General features: G+C 39.2%; 2 pseudogenes; one reads left to right on the forward strand and one right to left on the reverse strand.

The window, feature by feature from the left end:
* The window catches only part of LOC140515475 (WD repeat-containing protein 82 pseudogene), a 445,535-nt pseudogene that overhangs the window by 206,065 nt on the left and 215,008 nt on the right, over positions 1-24,462 (reverse strand).
* LOC140515474 (dnaJ homolog subfamily A member 2 pseudogene) lies at positions 10,734-11,967 on the forward strand (annotated as a pseudogene).

Here is a 24,462-nt window from a genome sequence, read left to right on the forward strand (position 1 = left end):
AAAGATTGTCCCTTGACCTCAGAGCTGTTTCTTGTTCTTTGCTAGGATAAAAAGTGTTGCTATAAATGCTTTTGTACATATGAGTCCCTTCCCTTTTTCTTTGATCTCTTTGGGCTATATGCCTAGTATGAAAGGACTTTGCTTCCTCAACCCAAAGTAAATTTTGGTGCATAGGAACAAACTGCTTTCCAGAACAGCAATACCAACTAACCAAGAATACATTAGCGTGCCTGTCCTCCTCAACCTCCCCCAAAACAATTGTTTTCCTTTTTTGCTCTCTTGGCCAATCTGATAAGTATGAGGTGTGACTTTGGTATTATTTTATTTTGAATTTCTTTAATTATGAGTGATTTGGAACTGTTGTTCATGTGATTACTGATATGGAGTTTGAATTTATTTTTTAACAAAATCTGTTCATTTTTTGTCTCAATAGGTTGGGTTGCAGCTACTGCAATCGCTCACTGACTTCTTTGCATCTTTGTCATTTCTTCTAATTTGGTGTTTATTTTGAACTTTGTTCTTACCAGCTGATAACCTGACAGTTAATTGTGAAATGACTACTAGTCCTATAATCAGCTGCTTCCTATCTGTTAAGATGATAAATCTCATGATTTTATGATGTTGTTAAGTGCTCTCCATGTCTAGCACCTTATGACTTCTTGAAGCATATGGGCTGTACAGGTCTGAGTCTTCTGAGTAGTCTGCCAGCCTGTGACTTCTTTCAATTTTATGTCCATAACCATATTTTCCTACTACCTTTTACAGTTCTCCCCTGTGTCTGCTTTCATACTGAAGTCACTGAGCATCAGATAATTCATTGAGTTAGTTTGGAAAACCCGTCAATTGTTTTGTAAACCTTCTCTGGCTCTTCATTCTTTGTACCAGATGTTGGGGAGTAAGCTCCAGTTATCTTGTGTGTTTGCTTTCGTTCAGCATGAATCCTGAAATACCAAGGAGCTAAGAAAGTGATGTTTCTTGTTACTTTGGGGAACATTTTGGCATTAAATCCATCAACTGCTTTATTGCTTCTCCAAGGAGAGTGGGAGAACTATCCTACTTTTTAGCAGCCATCTTTCTTTATGTCTTACGTTGACACTCACAGTGTGACTAGCAACCAGGACATGGCTCAGTTGCTCCAAGAGCCACTGGACAAAGATTGTGCCTCAAGAGTATAGGAACTAGAGCAAATATTTATAGATGGTTTAAGAACTGGGTGATTGTCAGCAACTTATGCCCCCCCCCTTTAGCCTTTTTTCCTACAGTCACCACAGAAGTAAGTCTTACGCTACTGAAGGCCACTTAGAGTTCATTCCATTGTTATTACCAGAAAACCATTACTTTCTGGCAATGAAAGTCAAAAGGCTAAACTAAAAAATTCATTTCTGTAGAGCTCTCTTCATCAATATCACTTAAGTGAGGTTTTCATATAATATTATCAGTCAGAAAACATTTATTAAATCCTAAATATATACGAGGCATTGTGCTAAATGCTCAAGACATAAAAGGCAAAAACCAAAAAATGAGACACACACATATGCATGCAAACACACACATGAAACCATTTCTTACCCTCAAGGAGATAATATTCCAATTGGAGAGGCAACACTGGGTACACACAAAATATATACAGAGTGAATAGAAACTGACATAAAAAGGGAAGGACTATGGTTGAAAAAAATTCATCCTTTGGTGGTCAAATTTCAGATGGTGAGCCTTTGTGAGTTTCCAAAGCACAGCCAGTTTGAGGGATTGAGGGAGCATGACAGGGTTTCCACTTGAATGGCCAAGCTTTCTAAAATCAAGGACCACTTCTGTACCTCACTGAAGCATATCCCAAGGATTTAAGCAGAATATTTTCCAAAAGTAATGTCTAAATGCTTTACCTTGATAGATTCTGATTTGTTCATGATTAAGACTCTGGTGACAAATTTCATTTCCTTGCTCACTAATGTTTTGTTATTTACTGTGAAAAAAATTTCTAGAATGCATGGGCTGGATTTGTGGATGTGAGAATACAGTCAATGCCCAGAAATCAAGCTTCTCACCTTAGAATCAATTTACTACACCTATTTTAAAACAAAATATACAAGAATGGAAGGCAGGTGCACACCACAAATTTCTGATGCCCATGAAGACCTTCCATATTTCAATGCTTGCAAAAGATCTGTTTTCTCCAATGATGGTACTGTCTCCATCAATAAACATTCCAATCCTTCTATACCTTGATGTATATGGTTTCATGAGTGATCATCAGTTATTGGCCGGCCTTTCGGTGCACAGACTTGGGCCCTGGATAAGAGTTAGTTGCTGTTATTCAGTCATTTCAGTTGTTTCGGACTCTTTCTGAACTCATTTGGCATTTTCTTAACAAAGATACTGGAGTGAGTGGTTTGACATTTCCTTCTCCAGTTCATTTTAAAGATGAGGAAAGTGAGACAAACAGGGTGAAGTGGTTTGCCCAGGGCCACCTATCTGCTAAGTGTCTGAAGCCAGATTTGAATTCAGGAAGATGAGTTTTTGATTCCAAGCCCAGTGCTCTGTGCACTATGGCGCCACCTAGCTGCCCATTGCTAGATCCATTCTCAAAGCCTTTCCAGTTGGTGATAACTGCCAGCACATGGTGTCTGGGGCAGTGCCTTAAAGAAGCCTCAGGATCACCAACAGATCACAAATGAAGCATGCAAGGAGGACTTTTTTGAAGGTGATAAAACAAATAAAAATGTGTATATCACTTACTTCTAAAAATGGTCTATCTGACTTTTTATATTTGAAGACTGAAATTGTTAAAACCTAAGAGATACTTTGGTTTTCTTATAAATGTGAATACTAAACATGATATTCTTTCAGTGTCCTAGGTAACTTTCTAAGACTTTAAGTTGGAGGGCAGGTGAGAATTTACAGGAAAAGAAAGAGTTTATCACTGAGAGTTGCCTATACCAGAGGTATCAAACTTATAGCGTGCACATGTGCACTGGAACCAAATTCAAATACAATTAGGCAATTTTAAACTAAATAAATCAAAATATAGTAAAACATAGATAACCTTACATCTTAAAACTAAGTCAATATATGGCCTACAAGGTTCTTTATGCACAGATTACTGTGTCTCCCATTTCTATTTGAATTTGACACCATTGGTCTATACAATGAAATTACAGACAAGGTTAGAAAAAGAAACATTATCATTACTAATAATAATAACAGATAGGCCTGGAACATGCTAAGAAGTAATTTCATCAGTCTATACATCCTTTTTCATGATATAAATTTATATCAGTGTCTTTGTAAAATGAGAAAAAAAAACTATCCTTTGCTATGATTTAAATGAAAGCCTAAGTCAATGGGGAAATCAATCCAGATTCTTAATTCATCCACAAAAAATGAATAGTAACAAGGGCCACCTGCTCTAAATAAATAGCTACTTAAGTTGGCAGGGGAGAGTAGGTTTATATGGAAACCTACTAAAATAAATCATTTCAAAGCCGATAACCTTAAACTATCTCCCTAGAAAGATCTCCAGCTTCTAGAAGGAGTTGGTGAAAGGCAAAAAAGGCCTTAAAATCTAAGTCACTTGTTTCACTGCAACCCCAAATGGAAGGAAACAGATGTCTACCACAGTCATGAAGGATACACAGTACAATAATAAGACTTGCTTCTAAGGTAAAGGTAGAATCAACACAAAAGCTGGCTGGGCTTACCCGAATGAAAGTAATTGAATAAGATCCTAGGCAGGAAGGCAGTGACTCAGGTCAAATGTTTAGGCACAAGTTTAGTAGCTCAAAGTTTGAGGAAGAGATGGACAAGCCAGCATCCAAAGAAATAATGAAGAGGACAATGGAGCACAAGTCTCAAGGCTTCATTTTAACTCCTGGTTCCATCAATGAAAAGAGACATGATTTCAGACAAGTCACCAGCCTTCTCTGAATCATTAACGAAATAGCTGATTAGTACCAATGCATGGAGCATGTGCAAATATTCGCAGCCTGGTTCTAACTCAATACATGAAAATTTGGGGGGACCTACTTCTGGCCAAGTGCAGGAGCTTGCATTGTGCAATGATGAAAATTTCCCTAATAGGCTGCTGAGCTAGAGCTCAGTGTATATACAAAGTGGGCAATCCACTCCCTCCATTCGCTTGCTTCTTTTTGGCTCTGAATTGGAGCTGTCTCCCAAAAGCCCAAGGGGACAAGAACAGATGGCCTTCACTCCCCTCCCTGGCAGCAGCAGTCATGAGCACACAGCTGCCTCTTCTCTTTTGTGTTTGCATTTTGTTGATCTTTGAGTATAAGTATTCCAAGGTGTATGTGCTTGTACTTCATTGCCGAAGAAGACCATGCCATCAGAGAAATAATGACGTGACTTGCACTTGACTTTGTTTTGAGTGAGGGAGGGCTGTGCAGGTCACCAGCCTCACTTCTCCTCCAGAGCCATCTGAATCCAGTGACCAGATATTCATCAGGATGACTGGAGATGATCCAGGATGAGGCACTTGGGGTTAAGTGACTTCCTCAGGGTCACACAGCTAGTGAGTGTCAAGTGTCTGAGGTGAGATTTGAACTCAGATCCTCCTGACTCCTGCACTGGGGCTTGATCCACTGCACCACCTAGCTGCCCCAAGTATTCCAAGATAGACATGTCCTAAAGACTTTGTGAGTTCAGAAGATCCAGAGGTCCCCTTGTGGACTGGAGCTGAATGGTGGCAGTATCTGAAAGCAGGGGAAGAATTAGGAGCAGAAACACACTAAGGACAGCTGAATGCATAAAGAGGGTCACCTGAGGAAAGGAGCACCTTCAAGGAGTGGATTTTGCCATGAATTCAAGAAAGAAGGTAATCTGGAAGGTCCCCACCCAGCAGAGGGCTACATCTAAGGGAGACTGCCTGAGGACTCCATGAAGGAATACAATTGTGAATTACACCTTTGCAATATGTTTCCTGTAAATGTGGCTCACTGCCAGTAAATATGGAAGGATATGAGAGTCATTATGCATCATAGATCAGGACTTGCTTCAGCATCCATATGACCTGTGTTCAAGTGCCACTTTTGATACATATGAACTGTGACCCTGGGCAAGCCAGGTAACATTCAAGTGACCCTATCCAACTCTTGTACACCCCAAATTGCAGAGCACAGCTACTCTATATTGGTAGAAGTAGTTTCTTTTCCTTTTAAATTTGTTTTATTCTGAATAAATGGCAAAAAATGAGATAAAGAAAAAAGAGCATTTCCATATATAAAACAGGAAAGAAAAGGGTAGATTTTTTGTGAAATCACAAATGTGCATTATATAGACTGCTTTTAAATAAAATATATCATGAATTCAACACATTATTTTCCAAGCTATTCTACTTGTCTATGTTTCAGCAGAAAAAGAATTTATTCACCAAGAGATCCTTATCCCAGTGAAATCACAGGCCCTATCAATAATAATAGTAGCTTACCTTTGCATAATGCTTTAAGGTTTGCCAAATTTCCAACATACATTATCCCATTTGAGCTTCAGAATAGCCCTGTAAAGTGGGCACTATGGGAATTATCTCCATCCCTAAGGAAAATGAAGCTTACCAGAGATAGTGACTTGCTGATCATCACATAACTAATTGGTATCAAGGATTGAATTGGGGGTATCTTGCAGCTTTAGGAGTCTTTCATTCCACGCATCTGGTATAGGGATACAGTACAAAAATCAAATCTATTATCTTCCTCTCTCCTTAGCCAGAAACAAAAGGTCCCTCATATTTGGTTGTCATTCCACCTTTTTTCTTCTACCTTACCTTATATCACACCTCTCTATATGCTCCATTCTCAAAACAGGGTTTCTCTAGTTCCTAAATCTGCTCACACTGTTCCTTGGTTTTTATTTTGGTTTTTTTTAAGATTTTTTTAAAATTAATTTTATTTCTTTTCAGTGTTTTACAAACACTTCCATATAACTTAGATGTTTCCCCTCCTTTCCTCCTACCTCCCCCCTCCCTCCTCGAGATGCCCTACAATTTTATATAGGTTCTACACATACATTCCTATTAAATACATTTTCACTATAGTCATGTTGTGTAGAAGAATTAAAATGAATGGGAGAAATCATATAACAAACCAAAATGTAATACACACACACACACACACACACACACACAAAATGATCTGCTGCATTCTGCGATTGAATTCCATAGTTCTTTCTCTGGATGTAGAAGGCATTTTGCCTTAAAAGACCATTGGAAATTTTTTTTAAGTCCTTGCATTGCGATGAAGTACCAAGTCTACTAGAAAAAACTCTCGCACACTGTGGTCATTGCTGTGCACAAAGTTCTCCTGGTCCCCAATTGATAAATGGTCAAAGGATATGAACAGGCAATTTTCAGAGGAAGAGGTTAAGGCTATCTATAATCATATGAAAAAATGCTCTAAATCACTATTGGTTAGAGAGATGCAAATCAAAACAACTCTGAGGTACCACATCACACCTATAAGATTGGCAAACATGACAGAACAAGAAAATGATAAATGCTGGAGAGGATGTGGGAAAGTTGGAACACTAATTCATTGTTGGTGGAGCTGCGAGCGCATCCAACCATTCTGGAGAGCAATTTGGAACTATGCCCAAAGGGCTACAAAAATGTGCATACCCTTTGACCCAACAATATCGCTACTAGGACTATATCCCCAAGAGATCATAAAAATGGGAAAGGGTCCCACATGTACAAAAATATTTATAGCAGCACTCTATGTAGTTGCCAAAAACTGGAAGTCAAGGGGATGTCCATCCATTGGGGAATGGCTGAATAAATTATGGTATATGAATGTAATGGAGTACTATTGTGCCATAAGAAATGATGAACAAGAAGACTTCAGAGAGGCCTGGAAGGACTTATATGACCTGATGCTGAGTGAAAGGAGCAGAACCAGGAGAACTTTATGCACAGCAACAACCACAGTGTGTGAGAGTTTTTTCTGGTAGACTTAGATTTGTGTAATAACACAAGAACTTCTTACCAAAAAAAAAAAAAATCCCAATGGAGGATCTCAAGGCAAAATGCCTGCCACACTCAGAGAGAGAAATATGGAAGTCACTCACATATTGTAGCAGATCATGTTTGTGTATGTGTATGTGTTTGTGTATCATGTTCTGATTTGTTATACGACTTCTTTCATTTATCTTAGTCTGACTACATAGCATGACTATAGTGAAAATATACTCAATAGGAAAGTATATGTAGAATCTATACAGAATTGTATGCAGTCGTGGGGAGGGAGGGGGGGAGTGGGGGGTAGGTGGGGGGGATAAAATCACAATTGTATGGCAGTGATTGTTAAACATTACAAAATTAAAAAAAAAAAAAAACAAAGTTCTCCTGGCTCTGCTCCTTTCACTCAGCATCAGATCATATAAGTCTTTCCAGGTCTCTCTGAAGTCTTCCTGTCCATCCATTCTTATAGCCCAATAGTATTCCATTACATTTATATACCATAATTTATTCAGCCATTCCCCAATGGATGGGCATCCCCTTGATTTCCAGTTTTGGGCCACCACAAAGAGAGCTGCTATAAATATTTTTGTACATGTGGGACCCTTTCCCATTTTTATGATCTCTTGGGGATACAGTCTTAGAAGAGATATTGCTGGGTCAAAATGGTATGCACATTTTTGTAGCCCTTTGGGCATAGTTCCAAATTGCTCTTCAGAATGGTTGGATCAGCTCACAGCTCCACCAACAATGAATTAGTGTTCCAACTCTCCCACATTCTCTCCAACATTTATCATCTTCCTGTTCTATCATGCTTGCCAATCTGATAGGTGTGATATGGTACCTCAGAGTTGTTTTGATTTGAATCTCTCTTATCAATAATGATTTAGAGCCTTTTTTCATCTGACTATAGATATCTTTAATTTCTTCCTCTGAAAATTTCCTATTCATATCTTTTGACCATTTATCAATTGGGGAATGATTTGTATTTTTGTATATTTGACTCAGTTCTCTATATTTTCCAGAAATGAGGCCTTTATCATAGACACTAGCTGCAAAAATTCTTTCCCAGTTTTCTGCATCCCTACGAATCTTGGTTGCATTGGGTTTTGGTTGTGCAAAAACTTTTCAGTTTAATGTAATCAAAATTATCCATCTTGCACTTCATAATGCTCTCTATCTCTTCTTTAGTCAAAAATTCTTCCCTTCTCCATAAATCTAATAAATACACTATTCCTTGCTCCACCCACACTGTTCCTTGTCAGTACCAGAAATACCCTTTTTCCCTGTTGACTTACTATCCAGCTTCTAAAGAGCAATTCAAATGCTGTCTTTTCTGTGACATCTTCCATCTCAAGTACTCCCAGAGCCCTTTGTTTTGTAGTCCTAATGCATTTATTATTTATAGAGATTTATTTATAATTATTTGTAATAATTATCTGTTTGGGTCACAGCCCTCCATTAGACTACGAACTTCATGAGGGCAGTGACTATGTCTTAGCTTAACATTATACCCAGCACTTCCACACAGTGGGCACTGAATGCATGAATGAATGATTCTTGTGTCTTACTCTTACATGAGATAATATTTGCAAAGTGCCACACAGCAGGAACTTAATATTTATTAAGCTTGCTTTCTTTCTCCTTCCCCTCATCAAAATGCATAAGGACATTGGGCAAATAATATTATATATCTATGAAAAGCCTCTACCACTGGATCTATTTTGATGTGATTTCACTTCTACCCTGTACAATTCTTTGGGGAGTCAGAGAGAGGAGGTCGGAACATCTTTGGTAGTGTCTAAACTCAGTATATTCAGTATTTACGAATAGGGTATACAAAGATGCACAAATAAGTTTTATGTAATTTGACAAATGGATGTCAATATAGATATTGTCTAACTTATACACATGGAAACCATTTTGGGACTCCAAAACTCTTTACTATCAAAGGCGGCTTTACTGTAACCATTCCATGTTGAGATGGGTCTAATTGGTAGGTACTTCACCCATACATCAAGCCTAGATATGCTTCTTTCCAAGCTTCACCCACTGTTCCTGACTTTGCCTTCATATACCAAAGAGAACAAGTCTTATCCTCCTGCCACGCAACAGACTTTCAAACACTTCAGTTCTAACACTCAGTTTCCCCAAGTCTTCTCTTCTTCAGGTTAATCATCGACATCATCATCCAGCAGGAGCTGAAGGCTCTTCACCATCCTAGCTGTGCTAAAATTTATCGATGTACTTTCTAAAATGTGGCATTCAGAATTGAACACAGTTCCCCAGATGTGCTCTTATCAGGGAAGAGTAAAGAGGGACTGACTTTTTCCTCTACCTCTCTTACTACAACCAAAGACTGAATGAGATTTGATGGATGGGAGATCATGCAAACCATGTGATGCCTCTGGCATCACATATTTGAAAAGTCATTTTTAGTACATGTTAGATTTTATATTTATTCCTATGAAATGTGATCTTGGTCAATTCAGCTCATTGCTGTAGCCTGTTGGGATCATTTTCAACCTGCACTATGTCACAGAATGCATTATCTTTCCCTCCAAGTCTGGCAACATCTATAAGCTTGCTAACCATGTTATCTGAAGTCTATTCTCAATCCTTGATAAAAAAAAGGAAGACAGGGCCAACCACAAATACTTGGGGAACTCTATTGAAGATCACCTTCTGAGTAGCATTATTCTTTTAATAAAGATTTATTAAGTGCTTACTATATGTCAGCAATGTGCTAAGTGCTAGCGATAGAAAAAGAGGCAAAAGATCATTAATGACTATTCTTGGGATAGAACAACTCAACCAGTTTAGAATCTAGCTCATTATCTCATCCTGTGGCCAACATCATTCCATATTTTTCTCAAGAACAACATGACAGGGGGTGGAGTCAAGATGGCAGAGAAACATCATGCACTTTCTAGAGCACTGCCCCTAAGCACAGCCAAATATCTTTAGAAAATAGCTCTAAACAAATTCTGAAGCTGCAGAACCCACAGACAAAGAGCTCAAAAGTCAAGTAAATGGCTAGGGAAATGAGCAAAAACCAAAAAAAGAATCAGACTATAGAATCTTACTTTGGTGACAGGGAAGACCAAAGCATGCAAATAGAAGAAAACAAAAGTCAAAGCTCCTCCATCCAAACCCTCCAAGACAAATATGAATTGCTCTCAAGTCATGGAAGAGCTCAAAAAGGATTTGGAAAATCAAGTAAGAGAAGTAGAGCAAAAATTGGGAAGAGAAATGGGAGTGATGCAAGAAAGTCATGAAAAACGAGTCAACTACTTGCTAAAGGAGACCCAAAAATTGCTGAAGAAAATAATGCTTTAAAAAATAGACTAAGCCAAATGACAAAAGAAGTTCAAAAAGCCAATGAGGAGAAGAATGCCCTAAAAAGCAGAATTGGCCAGATGGAAAAGGAGGTCCAAAAGTTTGCTGAAGAAAATAATTCCTTAAAGATTAGAATACAGCAGATGGAAGCTAATGACTTTATGAGAAATCAAGAAATTGTACAAAACAAAACCAAAGGAATGTGAAATATCTCATTGGAAAAACAACTGACTGGAAAATAGACCCACGAGAGAGAATTTTAAAATTATGGGACTACCTGAAAGCCACGATCAAAAAAAGAGCCTAGACATCATCTTTCAAGAAATTATTGCTCCTCCTCTCGTTTCTCTTTCTCCTCAGCTGTCGCCACTGCCACCTCTCGAGGGAGTGGGTTCACTGCCACTTTCTGGTGTCTCCTGCCCTCTGCCTCGTGATGGCGAACGTGGCTGATATGAAGCTCTATGACATCCTCGGGGTCCTCCAGGTGTCAGGGAGAATGAGCTGAAGAAGGCTTATAGAAAGTTGGCCAAGGAATACCATCCTGATTAGAATCCAAATGCAGGGGACAAATTAAAAGAAATAAGTTTTGCATATGAAGTTTTATCAAATCCTAAGAAACGGGAGTTATATGATCGATATGGAGAGTAAGGCCTTCAAGAAGATAGTAGTGGAGGTAGTAGCATGGATGATATTTTTTCTCACATTTTTGGTGGAGGATTGTTCAGTTTTATGGGTAATCAAAATAGAAGTCGAAATGGCAGAAGAAGAGGTGAAGACATGATGCATCCACTCAAGGTGTCTTTAGAAGATCTTTATAATGGCAAGACCACTAAACTGCAACTTAGCAAAAATATTCTTTGTAGTACATGCAGTGGCCAAGGTGGCAAGATAGGAGCTGTTCAGAAATGTAGTGCATGTCAGGGTCAAGGTGTACGAATAATGATGACAGCTGACTCCTGGGATGGTACAGCAGATGCAGTCTGTATGTTCCGATTGTAATGGAGAAGGAGAAGTAATTAATGAGAAAGATCACTATAAAAAAGGTGACAGAAAGAAGGTGATAAAAGAAGTAAAGATTCTTGAAGTCCATGTAGATAAGGGCATGAAACATGGACAGAGAGTTACATTTACTGGAGAAGCAGACCAGGCCCCAGGAGTAGAACCAGGGGACATTGTTCTTTTACTACAAGAGAAGAAGCATGAGGTGTTCCAGAGAGATGGAAATGATTTACTTATAACACACAAGACAGGACTTGCTGAAGCACTATGTGGATTTCAGTTCACATTTAAGCACCTAGATGCCCGTCAAATTGTGGTGAAATATCCACCTGGCAAAGTAATTGAACCAGGCTGTGTCCATGTAGTTCGAGGAGAAGGAATGCCACAGAATAATAATCCCTTTGAAAAACGTGATCTTTACATAATGTTTGATGTACAGTTTCCTAAGAACAACTGAATTAGCCCAGAGAAACTTTCTGAACAGGAAGACCTTCTTCCAGTTAGACCTGAAGTTTCTAGTGTGATTGGTGATAACAGAAGAGGTAGATGTTCAGGAGTTTGATAGCACTCGAGGCTCTGCAGGTGGTCAGAGGAGGGAGGTTTATAATGACAGCTCTGATGAGGAAAGTAGCCATCATGGACCTAGAGTACAGTGTGCCCACAAGTAAACATTGCTTTAAAAAAAGAAGAAAAAGAAAAGAAAAGTTGCACAAGAAGTAATGCTTTCCAGTTTTGGCTGATTTGTTTTCAGCGATGTAGCTGGATTGTCTAAGCAGTCTAGACAAACTGATGGACATCTATTTAAATTGGTTATAGTATCTACAGAGTGTATGTAATTTAAACTAACCACAAAGCTTTACATATTCATTTTGACTGTTCTGTAACAGAATAAAGCACTTGAAAGGAAAAGAGTCCCTTTCACATGAGCTCTAAGCTTCAGTACTAGTATCCGTGCTTGATTTTTACAGTTGTGTAGATTTTGTTTCCCATTTTAAATTCAACTCCTACAATGTAAAGTTTGTGTACAATTTGTCCTGAAGCTTTCTATTTGGCTGCACTTGCATAAGCTGCAACAAACAGAATAAAGAATTTCATATCCTCTGTCTATCATTTAGATGCATGGTCAATGAGCTTTGCACACAATGTGTTTGGAGACAGCCTGGGAACAATGGAAAAAACTACATTGGAAATAGTTGTAAAGTTTTGGGAGGTTTTCATTGTTTTGGTTTGGCTTGTTTTGTTTTTACCATCTTGTGAAAGTTTCTGAACTGAGTAATAAAAATAGTTGGTGGAAATTAGAAAAAAAAGAAAAAAATTATCAAGGAAAACTACCCTGATATCCTAGAACCAGAGGGCAAAATAAAAATTGAAAAAATTCACTGATAGCCTCTTGAAAGAGATCCCAAAAGGAAAACTCCAAGGAATATTGTAGCCAAATTCCAGAGTTCCCAGGTCAAGGAGAAAATATTGCAAGTGGCCAGAAAGAAACAATTCGAGTATTGTGGAAATACAATTAGGCTAATACAAGATCTAGCAGCTTCTACATTAAGAGATCAAAGGGCTTGGAAGATTATATTCCAGAAGTCAAAGGAACTAGGATTAAAATCAAGAATCACCTACCCAGCAAAACTGAGTATAATATTTCAGGGGAAAAAAATGGTCATTCATTGAAATAGAGGACTTTCAAGCATTCTTGATGAAAAAACCAGAGCTGAATAGAAAATTTGATTTTGAAACACAAGAAGCAAGAGAAGCATGAAAAGATAAACAGGAAAGAGAAATCATAAAGGGCTTACTAAGGTTGAACTATTTACATTCCTACATGGAAAGATAATATTTATAACTTTTGAGACTTTTCTCAGTACTAGGGTAGTTGGAGGTATTATATACATATACACTGATGGCACAGGGTGAGTTGACTAGGAAGGGATGATATCGAAAAAATAAAATTAAGGGGTGAGGGAGGAATATATTGGGAGGAGAAAGGGAAAAATAGAATGGGGAAAATTATCTCTCACATAAAAGAGGCAAGAAAAAGCTTTTTCAATGTAAGGGAAGAGAAAGGAGGTGAGAGGGAAAAAGTGAACATTACTCTCATCACATTTGGCTTAAGGAGGGAAAAACATGCACACTCAGCTTGGTATGAAAATCTATCTTACACTACAGGAAAGTAGGGGAGAAGGGGATAAATGGGGGCTGGGGGATGATAGAATGGAGGGCAACTGGGATGAGGGCATAATTAGAAGTAAATACTTTTGAGGAGGGATAGGATCAAAAGAGAGAATAGAATAAATGGGGGACAGGGTAGGATGGAAGGAATTATAGTTACACTTTCACAACATGACTTTTATGGAAGTCTTTTGCATAACTACACATGTATAACATATATTGAATTGCTTGTCCTCTCAGTGGGGATGGGTGGGGAGGGAGGAAAGGAGAGGAGTTGGAAGTCAAAGTTTTAAAAACGAATGTTAAAAATTGTTTTACATGCAACTGGGAAATAAGACATACAGGCAATGAAGTATAAAAATCTATCTTGCCCTCCAAGAAAATAGAATGGATGGGGATAAGAGAAGGGAGGGTTATGATAGAAGGGAGGGCAGACTGGGGGGAAGGGGTAATCAGAATGCATGCTGTCTTGGGGTTGGAGGGGAGAGATGGGGAGAAAATTGGGAACTCAAAATCTTGTGGAAATAAATGTTGAAAACTAAAAATAAATAAATAAATTAGGGAAAAAAAGAACGTGACAGACTTTCTCAAATGCTTTCCTAAAATGTAAGCAAAATGTATCTGCAACATCTTGATAATCCTGTCAAAAAAGAAAATAAATTTAATGTACTATGACCTGCCCTTAACGCGGCCATGTTGGGTCTCTGTGAATATTGCTTCCCTTTCTACATGTTGAATAACCATCTTCTTTATAAGGTAATAAGCAAAAAAAAAAAAAAATAGCGGAATTGAACTGCAGGTCCCTTTACCTCTAAATCCAGTGCTCTTTCCATCACATCATGCTAAAATAAGTGTGTAATTAATTCCATGATAGCAAACCATCAGGGAAAAATCAAAGAGAAGATAATTAATAGAATCATGGGCTACACAATGGCCCAGCAGGTGTTCTGGGAGCATGCACACTCATCTAAGGTGAAAAGCTGAAAAGAGACTCTCAGCTCAACTTGGAAACATGTTTATCATTGAAGTAGATCCAAAGTCCATAATCCATATAAAAATAACTAGTGTTACACATCAAGGCAAAATCCATAGCAAATAATGATATTCTCATCATTTTTTGTACTTTAAGAATATGAATTTCCTTCTCTGTATGTCCATGTTCTATTTTGTCCTACACTGAAGCCTTCCTCTGATACCCTAAATGAAACTGGGTTACACTTTAATTGTTAGAAAAATTTCCCTACAAGCAGCCAAAATCAGCATATTCTTATTTTCCTTGCTTGCCTGCTAGTTGTGTCCTCTGGTGTCAAGCAAAACAAGTCTAATCTCCCTTTTACCTATCATAGCCCCCAAAGTCCTCTAGACTAACCAGTGCTAGTTTCTTCAAGTAATAACCATGTGACATGAAATCCAGGCCCTTCACCAACTCTGGTTGCTTACTGATGGTTGTTCTTCAACTTATTAACATCTTTCCTAAACCACAGCACACATAAATGAATACAATACTAGGAAAATGATATGACAAGGGCAGAGTATGGTAGATCTATTAAGTCCCTCAGAATACTGCCTAAAATTATACTATATTTTTACAGTTCTTTTTGGGGTCTGTTCCTTTAATCACAGTCCGGTACTTTGCAATAAGCTGAACTGCAGTGGTTTCAGAGAAGGCTGCATATTGCACAAATTGTACGAGGATGAGATGATCTTGAGATAACTAAATGGTTTTTTGCCTGTTTTGGCTTGGACTGTATATCATTTCTGTCCCTAGAATCCATGGCCAATCATTACTTCCCATTTGTCTATTTCCTCCATGACTGGTTGAGTTTGATACCGATATGTTTGAGAAAGCATGGTATACTGGGGAACTGTCAAGCCCCTTCTGGATAACATATTTATGTAAGAAAAAGAGAAGATGGTTTATCATTTTCTTAATGAATTATTTAAAATGCTAGGCATTTAGAGAAATTATCCAGAAAAAGAAAAGTTCCTTGGGATTTTATCCTTCTTTTTAACTCATCTCCTCACTGCTACAGCTTGATGGGTTAAAATGAATCAGATACAAGAAAGAACATTTCTAAAGGAAGAAAAATCCCCTTCTGACATCCCTTCTGCAGAGACCAGCAGATCTAAATGGCAAATTTGTGCTGTTAAAACATGTGATTTGTGGGGAAGAATATGCATGAATGGTGGAATGGATTAGAAAGCCAAATCAGTCTTTTTTATCTTTATTTCTGAAGGTCTCTGACCAGACACTGATGTTTAACAGTACTGCTCCATTCAACAGAAAATCTTGACTCAAGAAATCTAAACACTGGGAAAAGCAGAGTGAGGCTTTTACCTGTTTGGAGAGGAGAAAAAGGCTCTATACGAATTCATGGGGCTAATATAGCCTAAATATTTAGTTCCTGATTTCTCCACCTCTCCCAGGAAAAGATATATATTTAGATTCCTTCTATGTAACAAGGCTTTTCCTATTTAACAGTATCAAAAAAGAGACCAAATATATTCATTTGAATTTTATATTAGAAATAGTACACACAGGATTGGGTGTCATGGTTAATGATAATTAAAACTAGAAGAAAACTCACTAATCATCTAACCATAAATTACATATCTAGAACTGAAAGGGGCATCAAAGACCATCTATTTCACCTTGTCATTTGACAGATGAGGAAACCGAGTCCCAGAAAGGTGAAGTGACTTCCCCAGGTCACACAGTTCACTAAGTGGATGAAAACATACCTGCTCTGCTGGTGGTAGTAGTGCAGCAATAATCCAGGCAAGTCCTAATTTCTAATCCACTATTTTTTCCATGATACCATATGAGCTCTCAGTCAGAGCTATCCCCATCACAGCTACTCATTTTAATGAATTTTTTTCTGTTACAAAATTTAAGAAACATGGATTTAAGTTTAGACAGAACTCTCACTTAAGAAAAACCACAGTGAAATTCTAAAAAGTTCACATCCCTTTGCCTTTCTTCATTTCTTATCCGGAAACTGTGTTTTCCCACATACCTTTCAGCATCCTCACTTGATTTTATAGATACACTGAAATAACTGAGTATTAATGTGCATGTTGACTTGGGGGGATCTTGCTAAGGCCCTCACAGATTTTTCTCATCCACTTTTTCTCTCCAACAAACCACAATGCATATCTTCTGATTACCATCATAAATGTCTTTTTGCTTTTGCTTATCATGGGCACCGTGTGAGATGGTCAAGAGTCCTCAGAAGTATTTGCCATTGCTTTTGAATATAGGCTGAAACCAATCCTGCCAGCTTTTTAAAAATGTTCCTCTCCAAGGATGATTTGTGAGTCATCATTACATTTAGATGCAACCTCCTTCCATCTTTTGGTTCTACACAGAATGAGACAATCAGCATCAATGTGGTTTATTTCCCAGTTGACATTCATGTATTTACTTAGTTGGTCATTGGACTTTCTATGAAGAATAGACAGAAGGTATGCATAAAAATCATTTTAAAGGGAGTTTATTTTCTTGCCTCAATTCACATTCCTTTATAATTTCTTTCCTTGAGCTCTCTTCTAAGGTCTATAAATAAGGAATTTAAAAATCTCATTCCTTCCAATAAAAATACAGGATTAAAAATTTGCACTGGAATGTCAGAACTGCCAAGAACATTTTTAAACCTTAAAGTACTATATAAATGTGATTTCCCTTTATTATTAAAGCTGATTAGTAAAATGATGAATAATGGGGCTTTAACTATATTTTAATTCAGGCTTACTTTTATAGTAGGTAAGTTGGAATTATCTACTGATTGACTCATTCATCTATTCAATATCCTTTGAGCACCTACTATAATGATAGGCACTGTGCTGGAGCCTGAGAAAATATAAAGTTGAATAAAGGAGGCTATCCACCAGTTTGGGGAATAAGACATGTACACAAAGAACTACTGCAAAATAGAATATGATAAGTGCATTAGAGTATCTAAAGTACAGCACTAAGATATGGCTGGTAGCATCAAGAAAGGTTTCTTGGGGAAGGCAGCATCTATTTTAGGGCTTGGAGGATGGGCAAGATATCAACCGGTAAGTGTGGTGAACAAGACACAGCATCCCTCAAGTCCAGGCATTTGAACTGGCTATGTCCTATTCCTGGAACGGTCTTCCTCCTCCTCTGAGCCTCCTTGCTTCCTTGGCCTCCTTCAAGTTCCAGCCAAAATCTCACCTTCTATGGGAAGTTGTTATAATTTCCTTAATTCTAGTGCCTTCCTTCTATTGATCATCTCCAATTTATCCTTGTGTTTAGAGTTTGCTTGTACATTGTTGTCTACATGTTGTCTCCCCTTTTAGACTGTGAGCTCCTTGAGAGCAGAGACTGTCTTTTGCCTTTCTTTGTATCCCCAGGGCTTAGCACAGTGCCTGGCACATAATTAGAATCTAATAAATATTGATTGACTGATGGGGGTTGGGGGATGTGAGCAAAAACATGGGACATACTCAGACTCATCTGGTTGGTCTAAGGAATAGAGAACATAAATGAAGGTGGTATGAAAGACTGGAAAAGCAAGTAGGAGCCAGATGGGATAGGAGTCTATGGCGGAGCAAGGCTAAAGGATTTGGACTTTAATGTACAGACAATGAGGAGTCAATGAAAGCTGGAGATCAGGAAAGAGATCAAAGCTGAACTTTTAGAAGAACAACCTGGCAATGAAAGTGAGTGGAGCTGGAAGAGAATGGGGGCAGGAAGGCTAGCTAAAAAGCTATTACAGTAGCCAGACTTAACATGAATACGGAAAAGTTAGAATGCAGATACCTAGATCAGAATATCTTAAGGCTGTTCGTAATTCAGAAATAGTCAATACTAAACTCCTTAAGATGTGATTTTTTTCATGGGTTATTAGCACATGTCACCAGCATGTTAGAACTGTGCTGTACTGTACTGGTGAAAATGGAAAGGAAAGAAGAAATGAGAGAAAGAATGTGTGCTCTTTCTTGTAGCCTTATTCACTAGGATACCCCTGAAGTGACTCAACAAATGAGCAAAAAAATACACTTAGACTGAACCAATCCCAGCTCAGCCAGGACCAGTATGACCTTGAGGAGATAACTTACCCTCTCTGAGCCTCATTTTCCTTCTCTATAAAATGAGTAGTCAGATTAGATGAGCTCCAATGTCCCAGCCAGCTCAGAATCTATGATCCCTACCCATGATCTGAATGACAGGAAAACTATCTGTTCAAGGAGAGCGGGTGGAGAGAATCATTTGTATGGGGAAAATTCCCTTTTAAATGGTGAAAGATTCTTACAATCTTTTCAGGCCAAAAATAGATTAATGCTAAATGACATATGACCTGGAATTATTCCATTCCCTTCGATCCCTTAATGTAGAGGGTGCTAGATCTTGTGTTATCCTGATTGTATTTCCACAATACTTGAATTGTTTCTTTCTAGCTGCTTGCAATATTTTCTCCTTGATGTGCGAACTCTGGAATTTGGCCACAATGTTCCTAGGAGTTTCTCTTTTTGGATCTCTTTCAGGCAGTGTTCTGTGGATTCCTTGAATATTTATTTTGCCCTCTGGTTCTAGAATCTCAGGGCAGTTTTCCTTGATAATTTCATGGAAGATGATGTCTAGGCTCTTCTTTTGATCATGGTTTTCAGGTAGTCCCAGAATTTTTACATTGTCTCTCCTGAATCTATTTTCCAGGTCAGTTGTTTTTCCAATGAGATATTTCACATTATCTTCCATTTTTCCAATCTTCTCCCTATGTTGTGTGATATCTGTCTTTCTCATAAAGTCCTTAGCCTCCATCTGTGCCATTCTAGTTTTGAAAGAACTATTTTCTTCAGTGAGCTTTTGAATCTCCTTTTCCATTTGGCTAATTCTGCTTTTGAAAGCATTCTTCTCCTCATTGGCTTTTTGAACCTCTTTTGCCAATTGAGTTAGGCTAGTTTTCAAGGTGTTAATTTCTTCAACATTTTTTTGGTTCTCCTTTAGCAGGGAGCTGATCTGCTTTTCATGCTTCTCTTTCATCCCTCTCATTTCTCTTCCCAGTTTTTCCTCCACCTCTCTAACTTGATTTTCAAAATTCTTTTTGAGCTCTTCCATGGCCTGAGCCCATTGGGTGGGCTGGGACACAGAAACCTTGATTTCTGTGTCTTTGTCTGATGGTAAGCATTGTTCTTCCTCATCAGAAAGGAAGGGAGGAAATGTCTGTTCTCCAAGAAAGTAGCCATCAATAGTTTTATTTCTTTTCCCTTTTCTGGGCATTCTCCCCAGCCAGTGACTTGACCTCTGAATATTCTCCTCACACCCACCTCGCCTCCTGGTCCTCCCAGCCAGCGTTTGGGGACTGGGATTCAAATGCTGCTCCCTGCCTTAGGGCTTTTGGTGGGGGCAGGGCTGCTATTCAGTGTGAGAATTAAGTTCAGGTGGTCAGGTCAGGGCAGGGCAGCCTCTCAGGCTCTGTTCCCTCAGGGGGTTTATGTACAGACCTTCCACAACGGATCCAGGCTCCTGCCCGCTTGGGGAGCCCCTGTCTGCAACCGCCTCTTAGCTTCTATCTCCCAGGGGGACCCGAGCCATGGGGGTACCCCACTCCCCTCTCGACCCGCCAAAGGGACTCTCTCACCGACCCCCGTCACCTGTGGGTGGAGGGGCTTGTGCCACCGCTGGAGATCCCGTCCCTGAAGCCTGCTCGGATCTGTACCTCTCAGAGCCGTGGCCGCCGCAGGTCTGGGCTGGGCTCCGCGTCTGCAGCGCGACGGACCTTTTGCGAGAGGTTTGCAGGTCCCTCTGTGGGTGGAGGGACCCGCGTGGCCACTGGAGATCCCGTCCCCGTAGCCCGCTCGGATCTTTTCCTCACGGTGTCATGGCCGCTGCAGGGCTGCCCTCTGCTCCCAGTCCTGGCGCCCAGTCCGCAGCGCGAAGGACCCCCCGCGAGAGGTTTGCAGGTCTCTCCGGAACATAAATCTCCCTCGCTCCAATATTCCGTGGCCTCTGGGTGCAGAATTCACCGTGAGTTGGTCCCCTCTAGCCGTTCTGTGGGTTGTGGTTTCGGAGCTATGTGTATGTGCATCTTTCTACTCTGCCATCTTGGCTCTGCCTCATGACCTGGAATTAAAAAAAAATAAATCAGACCAACCAGGAGCTCTAAGAAATCAAGCAGGACCTCTGCATCAAGTTGGATAAACAAACTTTTAAAAAGGAAGAAATTCATTCTTCTTTTTGAAAGGAAAAAAATAATTAGAGCTCAAAAAGCACATGAGTGACATGTCCTACTGACCTGTGGGAAAAATCATCTTAAGAATGAGTTTAGAATTGATTATTTTTGAGTTACCAAGGGATCTAAAATGTCCCGGTCAAGGTATCTGCACCCAATCAATGTTCCACTGGCAACCACAAAAGTAGAAAACACTGGACACTCAGTAATGATTCTAGAAGAAACGACTCTTTGGCGGAAATTTAACCCAATATTGTACTATCTACCTTATTTATTTGGCATTGTGACAGAAAACTAGATTGAATGGAGGATGAAATGGAGCCAGTGAGTGGAGGAGAACCCTCATAGGTTTTCAAAAGAGCAGAATAAAAAGGCGAATTACCCAGAAAATCACTCACTTTGGAAAACTAGGTCAATCATGTAACTTCATAAGAAAAGCAGAAATTTGGGCCATTACAAAAGCCAGAGTATTGGAAAGAAGCCAGGAAGTGCCCCTCACTCCACCACCTGACTTCCTTTCTGAGTTTGGAAATAGGTGTTCTTTAACCACAAGAAACAGAAGATGGAGATAAGGGAAATAAATCACCACATTCCACATGCACAGAGAATCAGGGCAAAATGACAGAGTCCATTCTAAATGCAGAACTATGTAATATGGTTACCAAGTACCCTTGTGGCTGAGAGAGACTGAGGAGGCCTCCTGGGAAAATCCCTCTGCATTCACTTTTTAAGTGTGAGGAGCCCATTGGCATCTTCCCAAGGGCCCAAGCAACTTCAAGTTTAGGGGAGTAATAGGGCTTCCAGACAAAGAGAATCTTTGAGTTTGAAGGGACCTCAGAGGCCATCTGGTATCACCCAGAGTTGACCAAGAAGACCCCCTACAACCTACCCAGACAAGCAGTTATTCAGCCTCTGCCTGTAGACCTCCAGTGAAGGTGAACTCACTGCCCCCTGATAGCACCCATTCTACTGTTCAACCTGTGTAATTGGTAGAAAATTTTCCTGACATTGAACCTAAATGTGTCTTCTCACAACTTCCCCTCATTGCCCCTGGCTCTGCCACTGAGGCCATATAGAACACAATTTTATATTTAATCAGCTTATAGCATCAGATCTAGAGCTGTGATGATGAGGAAATTCAGGTAAATTAATAAGCATCAGAAGGATCTGAAACCAGGTCCATCAAATTTTTCTACTTTATCATCCTGCCCCTAACAACAAATAAACCACGTGAGGAGTGCCTGGGGAAAACCAAGGTATGAACTTGAGGCTCATCACTATCTCTGCCTTACAAATGTTCATATGAAAGGAAGTGTCCAGAGCTGAATGTTCACAATGGTCTATCTTGCCATACTGCGTCACACTACTGTGCGAATCACATTATTGACTCATGTTGGACTTTTATCGCTGTTCAGTCATTTCAGTCATCTCTGACTTTTCCTGACCCCATCTGGGGGTTTTCTTGGCAGAGATACTGGAGCGGTTCACCACTTGTTTCTCTAGCTCACTTTACAGATGAGGAAACTGAGGCAAACAGAGTGAAGTGGCTTGCTCAGGGTTACACAGCTAGTAAGTGTCTGAGGCCGGATTTGAACTCAAGTCTTCCTGACTGAAGGTCCAGCACTATCCACTATACCATCTAGTTGCCTTACACCCACTAAGCGAAAGATTTTTTTTTTCAGATGAAGAGTGGGCTAGCTACGACTCTGTCATCTACTTGCTAGTTTGCTTTCGTTGTTTCTAAAACCAAGAGTAAGGCTTTACTTACACCCCTGCTAAATGTAATCTTTTAAAGATTACATTTTATTCCAGGTTTTTGTCTTACTATGCCTTGATCTGGGCCTCCAACTCACTGTCCCGCCATTCCCAGTACAATATAACTGACATTTCAGCCATCATCCCCACCTTCTCCTCCACCAGACCCTCAGGGTTCTGCTAAATGATCTTTCATTTTGTCTTGCTCAGATCCAGGCCTTGACTTCATTTCCCAGGCATCTCCATGCTTGCTTACCATATACTTACTTCCCTTCTCCCCTTTCCAGCTCTTCTTCATATACTGTTTTTTCCCATTAGAGTATAAGCTTCTTATGGGCAGGGACTGTCTTGCTTAATTATATTTGTATCTTCAGTACTTAGCACAGTACTGGAACATAGCAAGTGCTTAAGAAATGCTCTATATTGTTAGATTCAGCCTTATGTCCTGTCAAGATTTAGAACCCATTATTTTGACATGCCAAATGCTATTTATGTCTACCATATTTGAGTCCCCTGTAAATTTGATAAATGTTCAATCTATGCCTATCTAAGTCCTTAGCAAAAATGTTAGACAGCACAATATTGCCCACAGATTCCTGAAGTGTTCCACCAAAGACCCCTTTCTAAGTTGCTATTTAATCACTGATGAATACACTTTAGTTCCAGCAGGCAACTAGATGGTACCATGGATAGACTCTAAGGCCTAGATATAGGAAGACCTGAGTTCAAATCGAGCCTTAGATACTTAACTAGCTGTGCGACCATGGGTAAGTTACTTAACCTCTACATGCCTTAGTTTTTTCAACTGTAAAATGAGGATAATAACAACATCTACCCTCCTGGGTTGTTGTGAGGATAAGATGAGATCAAATGAGATAATATCCATAAAGCACTTAGCACATGCCTGGTACATAGTGGGTGCTTAATAAATGTTCATTTCTGTTACCTTCTTCTTTTTAATGAAGAATGCTAATGTATTCCATATCCATTTCCACAAGTAGAGCATGAGCATTTTTATGAAATGTTTTGTTAAACTCTAGGGAAGTACCTCTGTCAAGAAAGGAAAATAAGGTTAGTTTGGCACTTGATGAAACCAAGCTAGATCTCCGTGACTGCCTTCTTCTTTTCTAGATATTTATTAACCATCCCTTTAATGCTATGCTCTAGAATTTTACTAAAAATCCAAGTCAAGTTTACTAGTCTAGAATTTATATACTTTATTCTCTTCCCTTTTATGAAAACTGAGCCATTTGTTATTCTCCAGTACTGTAGTAGTTCTCCCATTCTCAATGATGTGCTAAAAATCATTAACAGTGACTTGGTACTCATGCATCTACCAATTCTTCCAGGACCCAATAAGATTGTTCATTTGAGCATGGTAAGTTGAACATATCAAATGCAGCAGGTGGTTAATGAGCACCAACTCCCCATTAGCCATTATTTTCTGTCCTTTCTGGTGCAGAAGCTATTCTCCTCAGCAGAGAAAACATTACTTTACCTTGCTCCTTTCTTCTGCCTGTGTATTTTAAAATCATGTGTGGTCAGTGACTTACCGTACATCAACTATGGCCTCTTTGGACAACTTTCTCTTTTTCCTCTGTGTTGGAATGTTCCTTTGGGTTTAAGATTTCAGTTTTGAGTCTTCCCATTTCTCCTGGTTTGACCCACTCTACAACTTTATTCCATGGCATCCTACCTATTTTTTTCTGAATCATTTGAAATGTGCTCTCTGAAAATCTAGGGGACCCCTGGCTTTCCTTTTCCAAGCCTTTCAGAGGACTTGTATACTGCACTGGTATTAACCAGATCTTCACGAACACCCAGGAGTTTCACTTTAGACAACAGAGGATGCAACGGAGTCTCTGTTCCTCATGTTACCTAATCAAAAAGGATCCTGCCTTATAAGGACATTTCTTCTAAAGAAGTAACTGGAGCTCCTAGGTTAGGATTTAGGATCAGTGATGAAATGCATAGAATTAGCAAACGTGAAAAACAGAGGACTGTTTAAATTTAGATCTAAGATGCTATGAAAGCATCATGAAA

The sequence above is a fragment of the Notamacropus eugenii genome, chromosome X, assembly GCF_028372415.1.
Source record: "Notamacropus eugenii isolate mMacEug1 chromosome X, mMacEug1.pri_v2, whole genome shotgun sequence".
NCBI classification, from domain to species: domain Eukaryota; kingdom Metazoa; phylum Chordata; class Mammalia; order Diprotodontia; family Macropodidae; genus Notamacropus; species Notamacropus eugenii.